This window comes from Amblyomma maculatum, chromosome 1, assembly GCF_055883805.1.
Source record: "Amblyomma maculatum isolate TAMU_Amacu chromosome 1, ASM5588380v1, whole genome shotgun sequence".
NCBI classification, from domain to species: Eukaryota; Metazoa; Arthropoda; class Arachnida; order Ixodida; family Ixodidae; genus Amblyomma; species Amblyomma maculatum.
In genome coordinates, this window is record NC_139344.1 from 250,257,848 (window position 1) to 250,274,896 (window position 17,049).

At 47.3% G+C, this 17,049-nt stretch overlaps 1 protein-coding gene across 1 annotated transcript in view; it reads left to right on the top strand.

Moving 5' to 3' along the window:
- Nucleotides 1–10,475: 10,475 nt before the first annotated feature.
- Nucleotides 10,476–17,049, top strand: part of LOC146206196 (uncharacterized) — a 134,440-nt gene continuing 127,866 nt past the window's right edge. The window contains exon 1 of the mRNA XM_084590823.1: nucleotides 10,476–10,666. The gene's annotated coding sequence lies outside the window, so the exon portion shown is untranslated. The remainder of the gene's footprint in view (nucleotides 10,667–17,049) is intronic.

Below are 17,049 nucleotides of genomic sequence, written 5' to 3' on the forward strand. Positions count from 1 at the left end.
GCCGCAGATCCGGACCATAAAAGGGAAATAACTATAGGAGAATACGACTGGAATGGAGCGCATTTGGCACGTACTCGCAGATTATGACTCGTAGCTTACCGGTATTGCTCAAGAGAAAAGTATATAAAAGTAAGTTACCGGAAGCGTGCAGAGTGGGCCAGAGAAATAACTCTTGTTAATGACATATCCTGCTAAAAATCAAGGAGAAGAAATGGGCATGGACAGGGCATGTATTGAGAAGACAAGATAACCGATGGTCGCTTAGGGTAAGAAATTGGATTTCAAGGGAAGGAAAGCGCAGTAGGGGATGGCAGAAAATTAAGTGGACAGATAAGGTTAACAAGTTTGCAAGACTCAAGTATTTTAATGAGTATGGGAGAGGTCTTCGCCTTCGCTCTGCAGTGGGTATAGTCCGGATCATGATGATGGTGGTGATGACGTCAGCTTTTTAGAATTTCGAATACGCGCTTATCCTTGGCATCATGTTTCCACAACGTTTGCCCCCTTTTTTGCGTAATTCAGAAATCGCGAGCGGTATGTGCGCGCGCAGCGACGTCCATCAAATAACCCACTGCAGGCCACGTTGCTTGAACTGTTCTGCCCAGGCTGAAACACCTAAACAACGCGGGCATCTGCTGGCGTCGCGCCGTTGAAAATTGATGAGGTGCTCCGGCGGCACCTGCGGCAAACAAACGTTTTGTTGAAGCATGGTGAGTCTGATAATCTGAAAACGCCGGTATGTGCAACGCAGCGTAAAGCTACGCAAACTCTTCTGAGGTACCAGTCGGTTCAGGGGTACCGTTTAAGCGCCGTTACTATTCTTAATTGACATCAATGACCTTCCTAACCAAATCTCAAGTTCCATCTGTTTATTTGCTGACGATTTTGTCATATACCGCAAGATTGGAAGCAGTACTGATACAATAACACTCCAGCATGATCTGAATAACATTGTAAACTGATGCGCGATTTGGCTAATGGAACTAAACACTTCAGAATGTAAAACAATGAGAATCGCTCGAAATCTATCAACCTGTTCCACTTACGTACTTAATAATACTTCACTTGACCAGGTTATTTCATACAAATATCTTGGCGTGCATATCACTAACACTCACATGCAATCAACACATTGAATCCATTGCATCGAACGCTAACCGCGTTCTTGGATATCTCAAACGTAACTTTTCCCTAGGTCCAGCACCTCTAAAAAAACAACTCTACATAACAAATATCAGGCCTATCCTCGAATATGCATGTTCAATATGGCACCCAGGATATGCCAGTCTAATAAAAATCCTTGAAAGCGTACAAAATCGTTCTGTCCGTTTTATTCTTAACAATTATAATCGTACTACTAGAGTTACTAATATGAAGAATGCCCTTAACCTTCCCCTTCCTTCTTCCCGTAGAAAACTATCATGTCTCCCTCTTTCACAAAATCTACTATCATAAACAGATACTTAAGTCACGGTTCATTACACCAGCGTCATATATCTCCCCACGTGTGGATCATCGTTTCAAAGTTCGTGTACCTTCGCAGCGCACAGTCACCTACTCATATTCATTCCTGCCAAGGACCTGTCACGAGGGGAACCACCTGCCTGCGACTTTAATTGCTATCACCGACACCGATCATTTTCGCAAAGCACAAACAAATACTTTAGAAAGTGAGTTTATTCCTATATGAAAACTGTTTCTTTTTTCTTTTTAGTTTTTGTTCCTGACTTCCTTTTCTTTCGCGTACTGTAAGTTATTTGTTTTTGTTTATCTATTTTGTTCAGTTGCTATTGTACTCATTTGTCTCTATTTTGCCGATGCAATTATGTTCTTCATCTCCATTGTATTTCATATATATAATGATGTGTAAAAGCCCCTCCCCTCTATTACGCTTCTTGTAAGCCCTGAGGGTACAAATAAATAAATAAAAGAATAAAGGCAGCAGGGACATGCTAGGAAATGTCTTGTATTTGTCGCCTTGTAAGCAGGCTGTCTTCGCGTCAGTTGAGCAGTGACATGGCCGCGGCTTAGGAGGCCTCTTTTCGACCACCGAGATGGTTGATGTTACGTACGTGAGCGCGCAGAATAATGCCACTTTAGCGGCATGTCCTGCTCACACTGCGCCCTCATTCGTTTTGAGAACAGGGTCAATGCACCCTCAACGTCAAACATATGCCTCCCTTTCGTACAAAGAGTCTGAAATTTCAACCTTGACTTCCATGTTGACATATATGTGAACGTCAAGCCGCAGGCCAGTGCGACAGAAAACGCCAATGCATTATCAGGAGGCAGTCTTTCCTGTGTTTGGAGAATTCTAAAAACACACACACAAAACATGTATCCGTGTGAGGTATGGCTGCACCAAGCATTGGGTGCCGTCTCGATTTCTGTAACCAGTGCCTTATGAAATGCGAGCAGAGCCCTGAGTTTTTAGACGAGATGTGGACTGCTGAAGCGCACTTCTTCCGAGATTCCACGGTAAATCTGCATTACGCCCATTATTGGTGGACCGCCAACCCACTCTGGGTACGAGAGCAAGGCCGTCATGCAGATTCGGTGGTACGGAGATGTATGGTGCGGGATAATTCAAGGCCGCATTGTCGGCTCCTGGTTTTTTTTTTTTTTTTTTTTTTTTTTTTTTTTTTTTTTTTAGGGGAACCTCCCTGGCAGGAACCAGAATGAGTGTATCCTATATGGTGTGGTCATGCAATTCTCTTCAGCACTTCCAAACTGACGTTGATGTGGTTTCAGCATGACGAGGTCCCATTGCACTCATTGCCCCGCGCTGTTGATTTTTAGGACAAGAACTTTTATAGTCAGCGGATGCGAGACCGCGGCACTCGGAATGAAGCTCTATATACCTCCTGTGCTGTTACGTATGGCGCTCCGTCTGACAAGAAAAACGGAATGTCCTTTTTGTTCTTGGCCCACGAAACTACCGATCGTAGTGCATACGGAGCTGGTAGAGGGTTGTTTTTTCGAAGTATTAGTTATCTGGACAAGAACGAAAGTTAATACCATTGACTGTAAATCCCCATTCTTGTCATTCAAAGCACCATAAGCACCGCGAAACTATAGAGGAGCTTCAGTCTCATATGCGAAATTAGAAGGATTAAGCCGAAAACTTAGACAAGCATATCTCAGGACGTAAGCGCGTTACGAAGCTGCTGCAAAAGAGAATATTCATCAAATGCCCTATCTCTCAGTTTCCATGTAAACATGCATGTTAACTGCAGTGAATAATAATTGCATTTTGTTACAGACATTACGATGATAAATATTCTCACAGTTTGTGTTCGCCTGGCCTCATATCCCATTATAAAAGCAACTTTCGTATAGTGCTCTTTGTAATTTTCTTGTTTTTAAATGCTGAACTTCTAACTTTGAACGCCCTGTATATCAGATTGTGGATGTAGCCTGCGAACGGAGTTACGAATTTCCGACAGAAGGACGGCCGAAATTTTTTCAGCCAAATAGCGTAATTGAGAAACCTGCAAGGAATGACCATTGAGCGACGTCTCCAAAGACGAAACCCCCCTTGACATGGCCACAGTTAAGCGTGTCTCCCGATTGCTTCACAGGAACCATCCGCTACTGAACGGCTGCTACTGGACTCTTCTGCGGATTCAGTGGAGACGCTGCAACTGTTGAATGCGCGCCAAGCCTACTTAGTTGTCGATGTGCCTTTGTCGCTGGAGTGCAGCACTAGCGAGCTCGGGGCTCTGTGTCAGCGCGGCTGCGAGCGACGTGCTCCACTTGACTTCGTGGGCCGAGGCATCGGCCATCTCGGGAAAGCCCGTGGACAACAGCACTCCTTTGAAGCATCCTGTAGAATAGGTGTGTATCGACGGTGATGAGCGGAAGGCATCCGGTGTGCAGGCCGTTGGAGCGGTAATTTCAAAACGGAGAGTGATGTCTGCCCAACAGGAAGCCGATTTGTAGGCTGACCACCTTATTTCAGGGGTTGTCATTGAATAAGACATGCACCACAAGTGACGGGAGCCCTAATATTTCAAGTTGGTACCCTTAACGTTAGGAACACACGTAATCATCAGGGGCAGCACCAGTGAAGGCATTTTTTAAAGAAATATAATCTTAGTGTGGTAGCAATTCCAGGAAACTAAGATGTCCTCTGATGCCGTGGCGGAAGCTACTCCTGAGCCATTTTTTGCCAGAATACAACGTAGTATGTCGTCGTTAGCCACCAGAGATGCTTATCTGGAGGATGTATGCTCTTCGAGGGTGCTCCTTGTGCTCCTAAGTTCCTCTAACCCCTGCACGCTATTATAGATGACTAGTGAGCCTAATAAATAATAAAGTCACCCGGTCAGGTGCAATTTTTTTTATACTATCAAAAGCGCAGTACGGAAGCGTGTAGATGGTTACGCAAGCGCCACTCTTCTCTCGCATTTTTGTTAACAATGTAGATAGGGCTCCATTTTTCTACTGCCTAGTGCATACAGCTCTCAGTGGCTAAGCTTGTGCTGTGAGGTCTCTTATTTTGTCTGGACAAAGAAATACACGAAAATTATGTCATGGTGAGGCTGAGCTATTTCCGAAACCGGTTTCTGTTCCGGCAAAAAATGCCAGCTCAGTTTCGGCTTCCTGTTCAGGTTTGGTTTCGGTTCGACGCCTTGTATTCAAGACTCCGTGAACACTCACAGACACGAATGCTCCGTATATGCTACCTCGGACGTATGCTGCCGGGCGCCCCACCCCGGTAGCTTGTGCATTCTGTCAAGCGCGCGATCTGTTTGCGATAGGACGCCACGTGCGCCGGCTATGTATATACACCTTTTGACCATAGTGTAAACAATTGTAGTGGCCGCTCGCGCGCAGCCATTTGTGGACAGTGCTATAGAGCACTTGCGTGCAAGCGACGTGAGCTCGTCCTTTTTGTTTTTGTATTTTGTAAATAATGTACAAATCTCCCCCCTGTCCTTTTTGGCTATCGCTCCCCTGCACTTTCTCTCGTTATCCTCTCCCTATCCCTTTTCTTTCCAAATGGTCGCAGCCCGGGTGTTTCAGATATTAGATATCAGTTGCCGCGACCGGCAGCATTATTTCCCTTCTTTTTGTTTCATTATTCATTAAATAAACACTACCACCGCTAGAGGAGACGACGTGCGTGCACGCGCACTCACACACGCCCAAACACGCACGCACGCATGCACGCGCACACACACACACACACACACACACACACACACACACACACACACACACACACACACACACACACACACACACACACACACACACACACACACACACACACACACACACACACACACACACACACACACACACACACACACACACACACACACACACACTCGCATATCAGTCCAGGTATCTGGCCAGGGCCCAGCGCAAGTACCGTGACTCGATCAGCACGGTCAACGGGGAGAAGCATCCACTGAGTCGGTGGGATAGACCGAAAGTCAGATATTGACACCAGGAGAACAGACAATTTGTGTCGTACAGTTCGGGCGTGGATGGGCTCGGGCTGTCCAGTGCGGTTGTTGCACCTGATGGCGGAATAAAGATAACCGCTGTCGAGCGAGCCGTCGAAGACTGAGCAGATGACCCTAAGGCGGGCCACTCGGCAGCGATGCTCGGGGGTCCGCCACCCTAGTTATTCTAGCCTAGATGCATAGCTTAAGCTGGCCAAGCCGTGCACACAAGGTGATCGTGGCTCTTCTTTGTGCGCTTTCGAGTCGCTCTATGAAGTTTTCTTGATAAGGACTCCATATGGAGGCACGAAATTTGAGACGAGGGAGGACGAGGGCGGTGTATAAGAATCGGAAGGCGTCTGGGCCACAATACTTCGCCCCTCGTGACACAAAGCCAAGCATACGCCTTGCCGTCGCCGCGACCTAGGAGATGTGAAGCGAAAGCGAAACTCTGGGGTGAAGATGACGCCGAGGATGGTAACAGACTGGACGGCTTGAATTAGAATCCCGGACACATGGTAGGTAGGTGTAAAGGTGCTCTTGCTGACACGGAGACGCTTCACACTGTACTTTGTGTGGCTCAGTTGAAGGTAGTTAGTTATAAGAGGCCCATCGGGTGATTCCTTGGAGGTGGGCCTGGAGCCGGACAGAGCAACGAGGAGTGGCAGTACGAGAGCCGATATACGTGTCATCTACATATAATATGAGAAGACTGCCCCTTGAGTGGGGAATGTCATTGACGTAAATAGAAAATAGGGTTGGGCCAAGGACAGAACCCTGTGGGACCTCGGAGAGAGCTGAGTAGCGCTCGGATATTGAACCGTGATAGAGGACAAGCTGGCTGCGATTCGTGAGTCCTGACAAGGCGAGCAATCCATGATAGGACTGCACCACGCAGCCCGACCTGTGCTGCCTTCTTGATGAGGAGGGCATGGTTGATAGTCCCAAAGGCGTTGGTGAAGTCGAGTTTAACCAAGTCAACAGGAATGCGGCTGTCAAGGCTGGCACCCACAAAGTTCGTGTGTGTGGCCAAGCTGTAGAGCAGCTGAGCCCAGAGCAGAAGCCGTGCTGGGATGGGGAGAGGATGTGGTTGTCTTCCAAGAAGGTCATGACGGCACTGTTGAGAAGTCTCTCGAAAGTCCTGCAAAGAACAGACGTGACGGCCGCTGGGCTGTAACTCGAGGTCGCACCTGCGGGCGTTCCATGGCCCTTGTGGATAGGGGTTACGTATCACTTTTCAAAATTTATTTCGGAAGTCACTGAGGGGATCGTATAAGATATATGGGGCTGGGATTATATAAGATATATTGGACCGTCTTGCTCAGAGCAAAAGAATTTGTTGAAAGCAAATATGCCAATTATATACCTTGCCTTATTCCGCGTTGATGCCAATCTCCAAAGCACAAAACTCGCCAGCTCGTAGTAAGAGACTGAGCCTAGTGAGAAACAACAGGAATAAACTGCGTGCTGTAAAGTGACATATAGCTGAGCACCTACAGTGCAGCCTCTTTCAACCAAAGATCAAAGTATAGCGCGCAGGAGATACGCCGGCGTAATCGACATCGGAGGCCATGTGCACAGCTTCAGGTGAAGGAGTCTTCAGTAAGTGCGTTGCGAATGCCTTGCCCCTTCAGAACACAGCACTAGACGAGTTTGCGCGGTGAAACGTTATCGACACAAGCTCTGGCCTGAGCATCCGCCTCGCAAGTGACGATGCGGAGTCAAATCCGGTGCAACCGGGTACGCACCAGTTATACTGTGGTTGTACACTTTCCTTTGACCTGGGGCCCGGCTTCTTTGATGTGAAATTTTTGGGAGCTGGATCTCATACCACAATATAAAAAAAATTGTCACTTATAAGGTCCTGTCTTCTTATCAACAGAAAATAAAAGTATCTTATCTGAACACCATGATTTCAGTGACTTGTTTAAGATGGAGTGATTTCTTTCTCCGTACGAAATAATGTAGCTAGTCAGCCTGAAAAACAAGAAAAATGAAAAAAGCTAACATAACTGCAAATAAATTGGGAAAGTGCTGCTTTCTGGAATATAATTTGCGAAAGATTAGTTTGGCTAATGCAAAAGCCGAATAAAGCCACAGCAGCTATTAACTGCACAAGCTTTAACAACTCTGGAATACATATAGCCGTGTCTCGTTAATATGACCCCCGTTAAAACGGACGACTCGAATTATGGACAATATTTCTGGGAACAAACTTTTTTCAGCCAATTTGCGCCTCGTTAATATGGAAACTCGCTGTCCGGACGGTTGACAAGGGAAAAATATACAGTACCCTTTGGAGTTCATACAGTTTTGAGGGAAGCTGAAATACATTTCTGACACTTCCCCGAGATGCGCGCATTAAAATATATGAAAGTTGTAGATTAGACTCACGAATGGTTTCACGCTACCATGACGTAATCTACTATTAAATTTTCGGCAATTCTATGGCTTCTCCTCACACCATCGCAGCAGTGTGGTGAAACTAGGCAATGACGTCATTATGGGTGACATTTAGTGTTTCAACATCTTTCGCACAATTCTTTCTGCGAGTCACCCGATGCCGCCAAACGAAGCCTCGCGACTTTTACCTTCGTTGGCATTGGTCTTCTTTCTCGGAGCAAATGTTTCCGCGTTGGAAATTCATCATCTCTAGAGATGACATCATCACTGGTGTCCCCACTTGCCACCGTGTACTGCGGAGAAGCCTGAATGCCAAAATAGTTTTATTTAGCGATTACTTCGTGAATCTATATGTTAACGCAAAACGGCTTGGCGTGAATTAACTTTAGCCTCCACACATTCGACTCCTTTAATTTAGTTGAGTTCTAAAATTTCTTCAGTTTCCCTTTATTATGGAAAGAAATGAGAACCTATTCTATTCCACACAGAAAGGAACGCACGTTCCAACAACTAGCTCAGAAACAAATACATTCTAATCACCGCCCCGGTTTTTCATTTTCTCCGTGCCATTTGACGAACGCAAATAGGAAGTGCAAGTCATTAAGTAATGCCCCTTTTCTTTTTCTGGTTCCATATGCTTGCAGCGTGAAGTTGCCTAGCTGGCCAATTCACCTCACCATTTTCTGCATTGCATGAACGGCTGTGAAGAAAATTGTTTAGGCTGCTTGTACAAATTACAAAACCAAATTAAGCAGCTTTCAGCCGTGCTGATATATATATATATATATATATATATATATATATATATATATATATATATATATATATATATATATATATATATATATATATATATATTAATGAACAGTTTGTAGGAGTGTCATCTATCCACAAGACGTAATAAAGCATATCTACACCGCTAGACACGTCACGCTACGCAACTTTATTTCATGCATAAAGGTGACCTGGATAATGGGCTTGCAGTTACCAAAATTATGACCAGTTTGGCTTCATCCCCAACCACTATGAACAAGGACGGACCGTAATTACAGCTTAGTTTTGAATATTGTTTCTTCGAGATTAATTATTATGGGCGACTCACTTTACGGACAGTTTTGAATGAGAACCAAAGTGTCCATATCAACGAGACACGACAATCGTTTTGTAGTGTCTTGAGCATTTTAGCTCATATTTTCAGTCAAGCAAGAGTAACAAATCTCAATTCCTGTCACTATATTGAAAACGTATCACCTAAAGTTAACCTGAAACTGCTAGCAAGTGAACAGCAAGCATGTGCAGCACCTAAGTCCTGTAACACTTCTCAACACAGTTCTATTACTGTGAGGACATATGCTTTATCAGGGTAGCGTTTCAAAAATCGGTATACAGGTAAAGGAGTACGTCGGATAAAATTGATTTAGTTAGATATAGGCGCTCTTCAGTCCCCCTAGAAAGTATGATGAAATGATCTAAGTAAACCGCCCTCTATTACTCGGCAGGAAGGTGTCAGCACGCAAAAATTAGCATATGCCGGCACAGCTCGTGACGCGGAAAATTTGGGTTTGCGACATCAGTATTCCTATTCGTTTTCGTTGAGCAATGCTTCATAGCCACTACGTTTTATTTCTCGACCCAAAATATTGCTGAACCCTATTGTTTTTTCCAGTACTAGAAATTCGCGGTTCAAGTGGAATCACCTCCCTCCCCCTCTCCCCAATCACCCCCTTTAGAGTGATTGCTAAATCTGTCCAATATCTTAGCGGCGAGCGACCAAGTTTACTCTCCGAAAACTGAAGTTTCCTAATCGTAGTAACTTTATATGCTGTCAAAATTCCTACATTCGCTGGTTACAGCTCCTAAACAAAAATAAGGAGACCAAAACAAATCAGACTACACCATGTTCTCCAGCGCCTTGTTAATTTAGGTTTGAGTATGTCTTAGGTAAAAGCCTTTTTGTAACGCATCATACCTAGTAAGATGACGTCTCAGTAAAAACTGCTGCGGCGTTCATTGGTTCACAGCGCACCACTTAAAATATGTATAACAAGAAAACATAGTTGAAAATGTAAACACACTTCGTGAAATAAATCGGCTGAGCAAACGTATTTCGGAGAATAATCCTATTTTGCAACCGCCAACTGAGGCAATCTACACGCTTAGGTCGGCCTCTGGGGGCTTCGAGTGCGCGAAGTAGGAAGAGAAAACAAGCCTTCATAAAGTCGCAGCTACAGCGTTTATCCAATCTTGCACGACACGCGGACCGGCGCGAAAACGCGCGGCTGTTTAGCTCCCAGAAACGGCGCGACACAGGCGCGCGGCCTGCGAGCGATAGCACAGCTCCGTGGGCCCCGGGTCGGAGCCCACGGCGGTGGCGGCGGCGCCAAGACGCGGCGTCGTCCCGGAGCGCGCGCGTCCGGCACTTTCTCGCGGCGAGAAAGGGTGCCCGTCTTCCGTCCGCCCCCTCGTCGGCAGAAGATGCACGGCAGCAGCTCATTGGCGGAGTGGTGAGGAATCACCTCGGCAGGCCCACCGACCCCGATCAGACGTGCCCCCTTCCTGGGCGAGAGGGAGGCCGACGTCTTGCGGAGCGCGTGCCCTCCAGTGCCAGCGGCTCCTTTGGCACGGACGCTCCTCCGCGCGCACCGCCGCCGCCGACACCGCCGGGCCCCCCCGGATACCTGCCGGCCTGGGGTCCTCGCCCCCGCCCTGGATTACAGAGAGCCGCCGCAGCGCTGGATTGTGCGCCGCTCGCGGACTCCGACCAGTGTGTTGTGTTTTCGCGTGTTCGGCCGACCGCATCTGCCAAGGTACGAGGTTCCATCCACACCTCTCGCGCCGTCGGGCCTTCTCTCGGCTCGCCAGCCCAGAGGGGACCCGACCTTTAACTGGTAATGCACGACCAGGGACATCGGAGCCGCGATGCGCGTGGTCTCAGCGCGGAGTCTGTTGCCCGACTGGACCGAGTCATAGGGATGAGTGTGAGGAAAAAAAAAAACTACAAAATCTGACCGTGGTCAAATTTTGTGGTTTTTAATGCCCCTAAATATATACATATAAAAAAAAAATCAGAATGACGCGATGTCTATCGAACAATTTGAGGGTGGTAACATAGATAGCCGTAACATCTCCTAAGAGCGAAAATGATGTCCTGAAATACTGTAAAAACCTGTGTTATGTTCGCGTGTTACTTCCATGGTAGCCTTTCTGTTGAAACACGAACGACATATTGGTTGAGCACATGCATTAATTCAATATAGCCTCATACTGCTTTCCAGAAGTGTTGCACCGAAGTCGAAATAATTAGACACTCCATCGCAGTGTGAAAGAATGTTCTGATCGTATAGGGGCGCGTTGTTCGCGAATTTCCAACCCCGCATTATTTCCATAGCAGTCAGGATGCAGCGACAAACGATTTTTTTTTTTTTACAGACAAACTAAAAGATCGAAGCAAGCTAGGCAGGTTCATTTAATTAAAAACAGTGTGACTATTAGCTTGTCAACTGATTCTCTTTAAAAGTACTCTGAAAAAAAAAAAAAAAAAAAAAAAAAACACTTGTTAACTTGACACGGAGTTCGGAAGTTAAACAGCGAAGTAGAAAACAGGCACGAGCCGAAATTTCAACTTTCCCGCCAAATCTGTCCAAGCCATTTATTGAACGCAATGACCATTTTGGGCGCATTTAGGACTTAACAATAAATTCCCGCATCCGTAGAGACCGTAAGCACTTTTTCTCGAGACATTACAGATTCATGTCCTTTATTTTTCTTTCGTTCCTTTCAGTTTCAGTGCTTTTAACGCAACGACTCACCTTGAGATGAGATTGCAAACAAATGAGCGCTCTTATGCTTAATGTTCCTTTCTCCATAGACAATAGCGTCAGGCACTCTCGCCAGCCATGCCGGCATTGATTTACTCTCCTCCGAGCTAATAGTCTTGCTGCTCGCTTGTACCACGCTTGTGTTTCCTGATTTTCTCTGCGTGTCAGTGATTCCTAAGCACATTTCCCCTAATGTTTCTCGGCTGCTGACAAGTGCTCGCTGTTCAGTCGTCCTGGCCAGTTTTGTGTTTAAGTTGCATGATATCTGGGAGTCGCACGTTGATGCTTGTGGCGTCTGGTACAGCGGGAAGCGTGTCTTTAGCTTTGGCCGGATACATTTAATGTTTACCATACATTAAGCTCGTCAAACGCTTCCTTCTTTTGTTGCTGGAGTTGAAAGGAAAGGGAAAAGCCTTCGTTTTATCTTTCCGCAGGCAAAAATGACATGTATGAATGTGAAAACTGAAGTTCCGCTCTCGCACCGATCAGTGCGTACGTGAAGGGGCGGCGGTTTGGAGTAGAGTGAGGATGATGTATTTCCGTTACATCCCGATGCGGTACAGGTAATGGTGCGTATACGTTGCGTGCTTTCGAGCAACGGAGCGCGTTCCCTGTGGATTCAGCGGAGAGATTGAGATAAATACTTTGACAGTTCTGAAGCAAATCCTCAGGGCTTATTTTGTCACAGCTAATCTAGACACCAGAGAAGTTTTATGACTACTCATGGCCGTGCAATCCTCTTGCGGAGGAGGGCGAATCAGCAGGTCAATAATACATCTGAAGGTGCCTAAGTGGGGCTTGTTTTTAGACCACACCGCCACAGTAATTGCAGATCGTGCCGTCTAAGCATTCACGGCTGGGGCGAAGAGCGACGGCAGTTGATTCCTGGGCGAAGTGCACGTGGGCGGTCTGATGGGTCTCTGCGGAAGAGAGGACGGGCGCCCGGGGCGCAGCGCCAGTAGCCCAGAGACTCGTCGCTCGCTGAACCGCCGCCCCGCGCAGTCAGTGCAACAAGACAGCGCGCGCGGAGTGATAGCCACTTGCGACAGCGGGCAATTAGAGAGCGCGCAGGCCCCTTATTATGGCCACTCGTCGTCGCGCTGTACCGTTACGGCCCCCTCGGGAGCGGGACCGGCGGAGCGTCCCTTTCCCTTTCAGCGGCCCAAATATATGCACACCGGCGATGCCAGCTCCTTTTGTCCGATCCCGGAGGCGCCTATTAACACGCAAGCCCCGCGTCCAGAGACCCACAATGAGTGCTGCCGGATAGCACGCGCCTGGCTGCTTGCACAAATCTGCTCGCGCTGCGCCTTCCTGAGCCCTTTGTCGCCGAAGTGGCTCGAGACTGTTTCGCCACCGGGCGTCCCCCAAGAAGGAGCACCGGCCACCGAGCGCGAACCACTGCGGCTGGGTTTCCGACCTTGGGGCAGCCCTCGGTCACTGCTAGCCGACAATTACGAGTTTCATCTGAGCCCTGTAGCTGGCATGTGGCACTATCCGCTAACTGCACGGAGCAACGGTGCAATCAGTGGGGACGGTATCAAGGGCCTTCCGAAATGCGGTCAACCCTGCATCACAGAACGCCTTGCTTCATCTTAGATCTTCTTCCAAGACACAATTACGTCCCACAGTTTGAGTGATTTGTTTTATATGGTGATCCTTAAATGATTGAGCAGATGTGTAGGTACCAATGGTTGCAGGACGGTGTAGGGTTACACTTCCTCTTGTTGCTCAAGAGCTATCGCGAGTCTCTCAGAGGTTTGGGTAGAGATACTTTGCGTCTTAATTACGAGTCGAGGTTTGCACTATTGGACATGACGCCGGAAGCTCTTGGACATTTATGCAATTCCAGAAGCTCAAATTGTCTGCTCAGGCGTGGTTACTTCTAGCAAAGACGGTACATGCAACCGAACGATATCTGAGGAGCTGCACCTGATGCACAGATCGGATGTATACTATGTCTGGAAGAAGACACAATGTCCCAATAACGCTTTCGCGTTTACGGTTATTCCGAGCTGGATACAGGCAGTTCAGTATGAAGCTCTTGCACTGCGCCCACATCCTGATGTAGCATTCTAAAATAAAAGCACTGCTAAGTATTGTGTAAGGCGTAGTGTGTTGCGTTAAAGTAAAGATATCAAAAGTAGTCCTCGGGATTCAATTTCACCCTGTGTTTGTGCGTAAATCAGTATTCAAAATGTCAATTCAGCGCCACGCCGGCCGTGCCTAAATTGGGAATAATCGGTACTTCTGATGCCAGTATAGCAGCTCTGCATGTGTCCGCCTCTTAGAAGCGCAGCAAATGTCGAGAAGGATAAGTCAATTTTTAAAACCTCCACTTCCTGAGGACGCTAACATATTAAGTGAGGACCACAGCAACGTATTGCAATCGATGGTGGCAGCTTTTTTTTTTTTTTTTTTCTTCATCCAAAATCAAGCCGTACGAAGTAGGGCTTGTTGAAGAGAAACTCTAGTCTAAGCACAATCAACAAAGAAGCCTTCAAGAGCGTTCCCGGAAGCAGCCTTGAATTAAATGAGCGCTAGCGCCACAGAGACCACGACAATCATTCCGCCATGCGAGCCAGGTCTTAACGAAAAATGTCAGAGTTCTCATCTCTGTCGTACTTGACCTTGTATAGAACGATACGTGCAGTTATACGACCTCACTCTCGTGAACGTATTATCGTGAGCAAAATTAAGAGACCCTTGCGAGCACCATCTCACGAATCACTTCTGGTGTCGAGGCCGGCGCACCTCGCATTCACTCGCACTGATTGGGACAGAAATCCACCTACCGGCCGGATCCCGAGCGAGGCTGGTGCTCACCGTGGGGGTTCTGAAAGCTGAACTGGACGAGGTTGAAACCGCGAGCGGCGAGACTGGTTGAGAGTCACAGCGAAGTTTAGACAAAAATTATTTATTTGTACGGGCCTGCTGCAGTTTTATTATGACAATGTAATTAAGCCGCCTTTTGAGTTGGACTAACCTTTCTACGTGCGACGTCATTGCAGTGTAGTCACTGACAAAGGTGACGAAGACAGCCAAAAGCCATTTAAGCTTTATTTCCTCGCAGCTGTTTGACATTATATAAATAACCGTTAATAAAAATGAGGCTAATTTTTTCTTCCGTTTACTATGCGCGATTGTCAACAACTTGCGTAAACCCCCAAGTACTACTGAGATGATGACACGAATCTTCTGTGCAGGCAGTTTCTCAAGCAGTGTGGTACCAAACCGAGATATATCGTGAGAGAGAATAGAAAGGAAATAGGGGCCGCGTTCGCAGAGCCTCTGTTACGCAAGAAAGCAGCGGAGTGGCTGGCGGACGAGCTCTGGCCAATCATGACAGCCGACGAGGAGGACGCCGGCTAGTTGTGAGGGTTGCGCTCACGTGAGAGCTGTACGAATAACGCCTTTGGTGCACTGTTTAGGACTGCAATAACGCACGGATTTAGGACGGTATAGCTCCGCAGCCCGCCTTACTCCTCGTTCCGAGCAGCATTTTCCTCCCGAATTATGAAAGCCTTTATTCTGCTATTCATGGCATTATTCGATGTTTCAACTGAACTATAAACCAAAACGAGCTTCTCAGGATTCGCCAGTTGTCCCTCAATGAAACTGAGAAGCATATTGAGGACAGCCGCACCCAAGTATTGCTCAGTAAAAAACCGGTTCAATTACTCTCTCCTCGTAAGTTGATGCGTTTTTTAGGCAGAAAAGGACGCATTTAACGGTGAGACGATTACGTTTAAATATATTTCCTCCATTCGATCTCAAATCCTTCTGTCCACACCAAAAAGACGCATAGTTTGGTTTGGTTTGCAGTGTTTAACATCCCAAAGTGACTCAGGCTATGAGAGACGCAGTTTACTGTCGACATCGGTGGCTATTGCAGGCACCCGTATTTTTGTATCTTTCTCTCGCTCATTGAAGTTCAAATTAACTTTGGAGAAAGTAACGTCATTAGAACACAGCAATCTATCGATGCGGGTCAACTTCAATTTGTCCTCACTGTCACTTTCAGGGAAAGGACAGAAAAGGAAGTCCTTCACTATTGCTCGCTGTTGTACGTGCACTAACAAGGTTGCAGAACCTCAAGTGTAAAGCCTAAATATAGCCTCCGAAGAGCATCAGAACTGCTGTAAATTTTCTACACCGTGAATCAAGCGCTTCCAACTTGAATAGCGTTTTAACACTGGCGGCCTGGCAATGACACTGGCCGGTCTATGATAATAATTGGTTCACAGGAAAGGGAAGGCGCAGTATCTGTCAAACTTTTTCTGTGGACACCTGAAACGCGCTGTAAGGGAAGGGGGGAAGTGAAAGCGGAATAAGAGAAAAAGGTGCCGTAGTGGACGGAGTAATTTCGACCATTTGGGGACGTGCACTGACATCGCACAGCACACGGATGCCTCTTCGTATCGCCTCCATCGAAACGCAGCCGCCGCAAGTCGGATTCGAACCCGGCTACTCCGGAACAGTAGTCGGACATCTTGACCACTGCGCAACCGCGACGGGGCAAGTTTGGTAGCAGCACCACGCACCTATATGGCCAGAAGCACTGGCTTCCACTTCGTTTCGCGCACTTTTTATAAGATAGCATCAGGTAAAGAACACCAGAAGGCTGGAGACTTGGAACAATCTTGTTCCTGTGCGTGGGACTTGAAGTGGAAGTCCTAACCGTAAAATTAGTTGTATACAGCTATTGTGCTCGAGGAGCATGTTTATTGGTCCCAAACAATTTGGTGCTTAGCCACAGACCGGAATTGCTCCCCGATGCACGAGGTGCCCTCGAACGAAGAAACGCCGGCATTTATCTCTACGCAAAGCACGATCCCGTGTGATGTGCGCGATTCCAAGTTTCTGCAGTCGTATGCACTTGAAGCTAAATGCGTGGAAGTATTAGAGAGCGGCAAAAACTGCCCTCTTTCTAATGATCCGCGTGGCACTTGTGCGCTTGAAGCGTCAGCAGGTTGATTCAAACTTATGCGCATCATTTCGCACGCGTCTGTGCTGCAGCTTCGCGAGTTGGCAAGAAGAAGGGAAGCGCCCGTTAGCCCATTGAAAAGAGTGGGTGCTCACGGGAGTGCACTGAGGGAAGACCTCTAATTGTTTTGGTCACGCGGCTCTGGCCAGCGCGAAGTAACGTCCCCGGGGACACAGTGCTCGCATTACGTAATCTCTTTTTCGTGGCCCCACATCGACCTGCCATTTCAAAAGGAGCAGAATGCAAATTACCTTTGCCTCGCATCCGATCTCCCCTCCCTGTCCCCCATGGGGCGGCTAGTCGACGGTAGGTGTCCTGGGGGGTGTTGTAGCCGCACACAGCGGGCAACGTCCGCTCAGGCTCCGCAGATGGGGCAGCGTGGTCC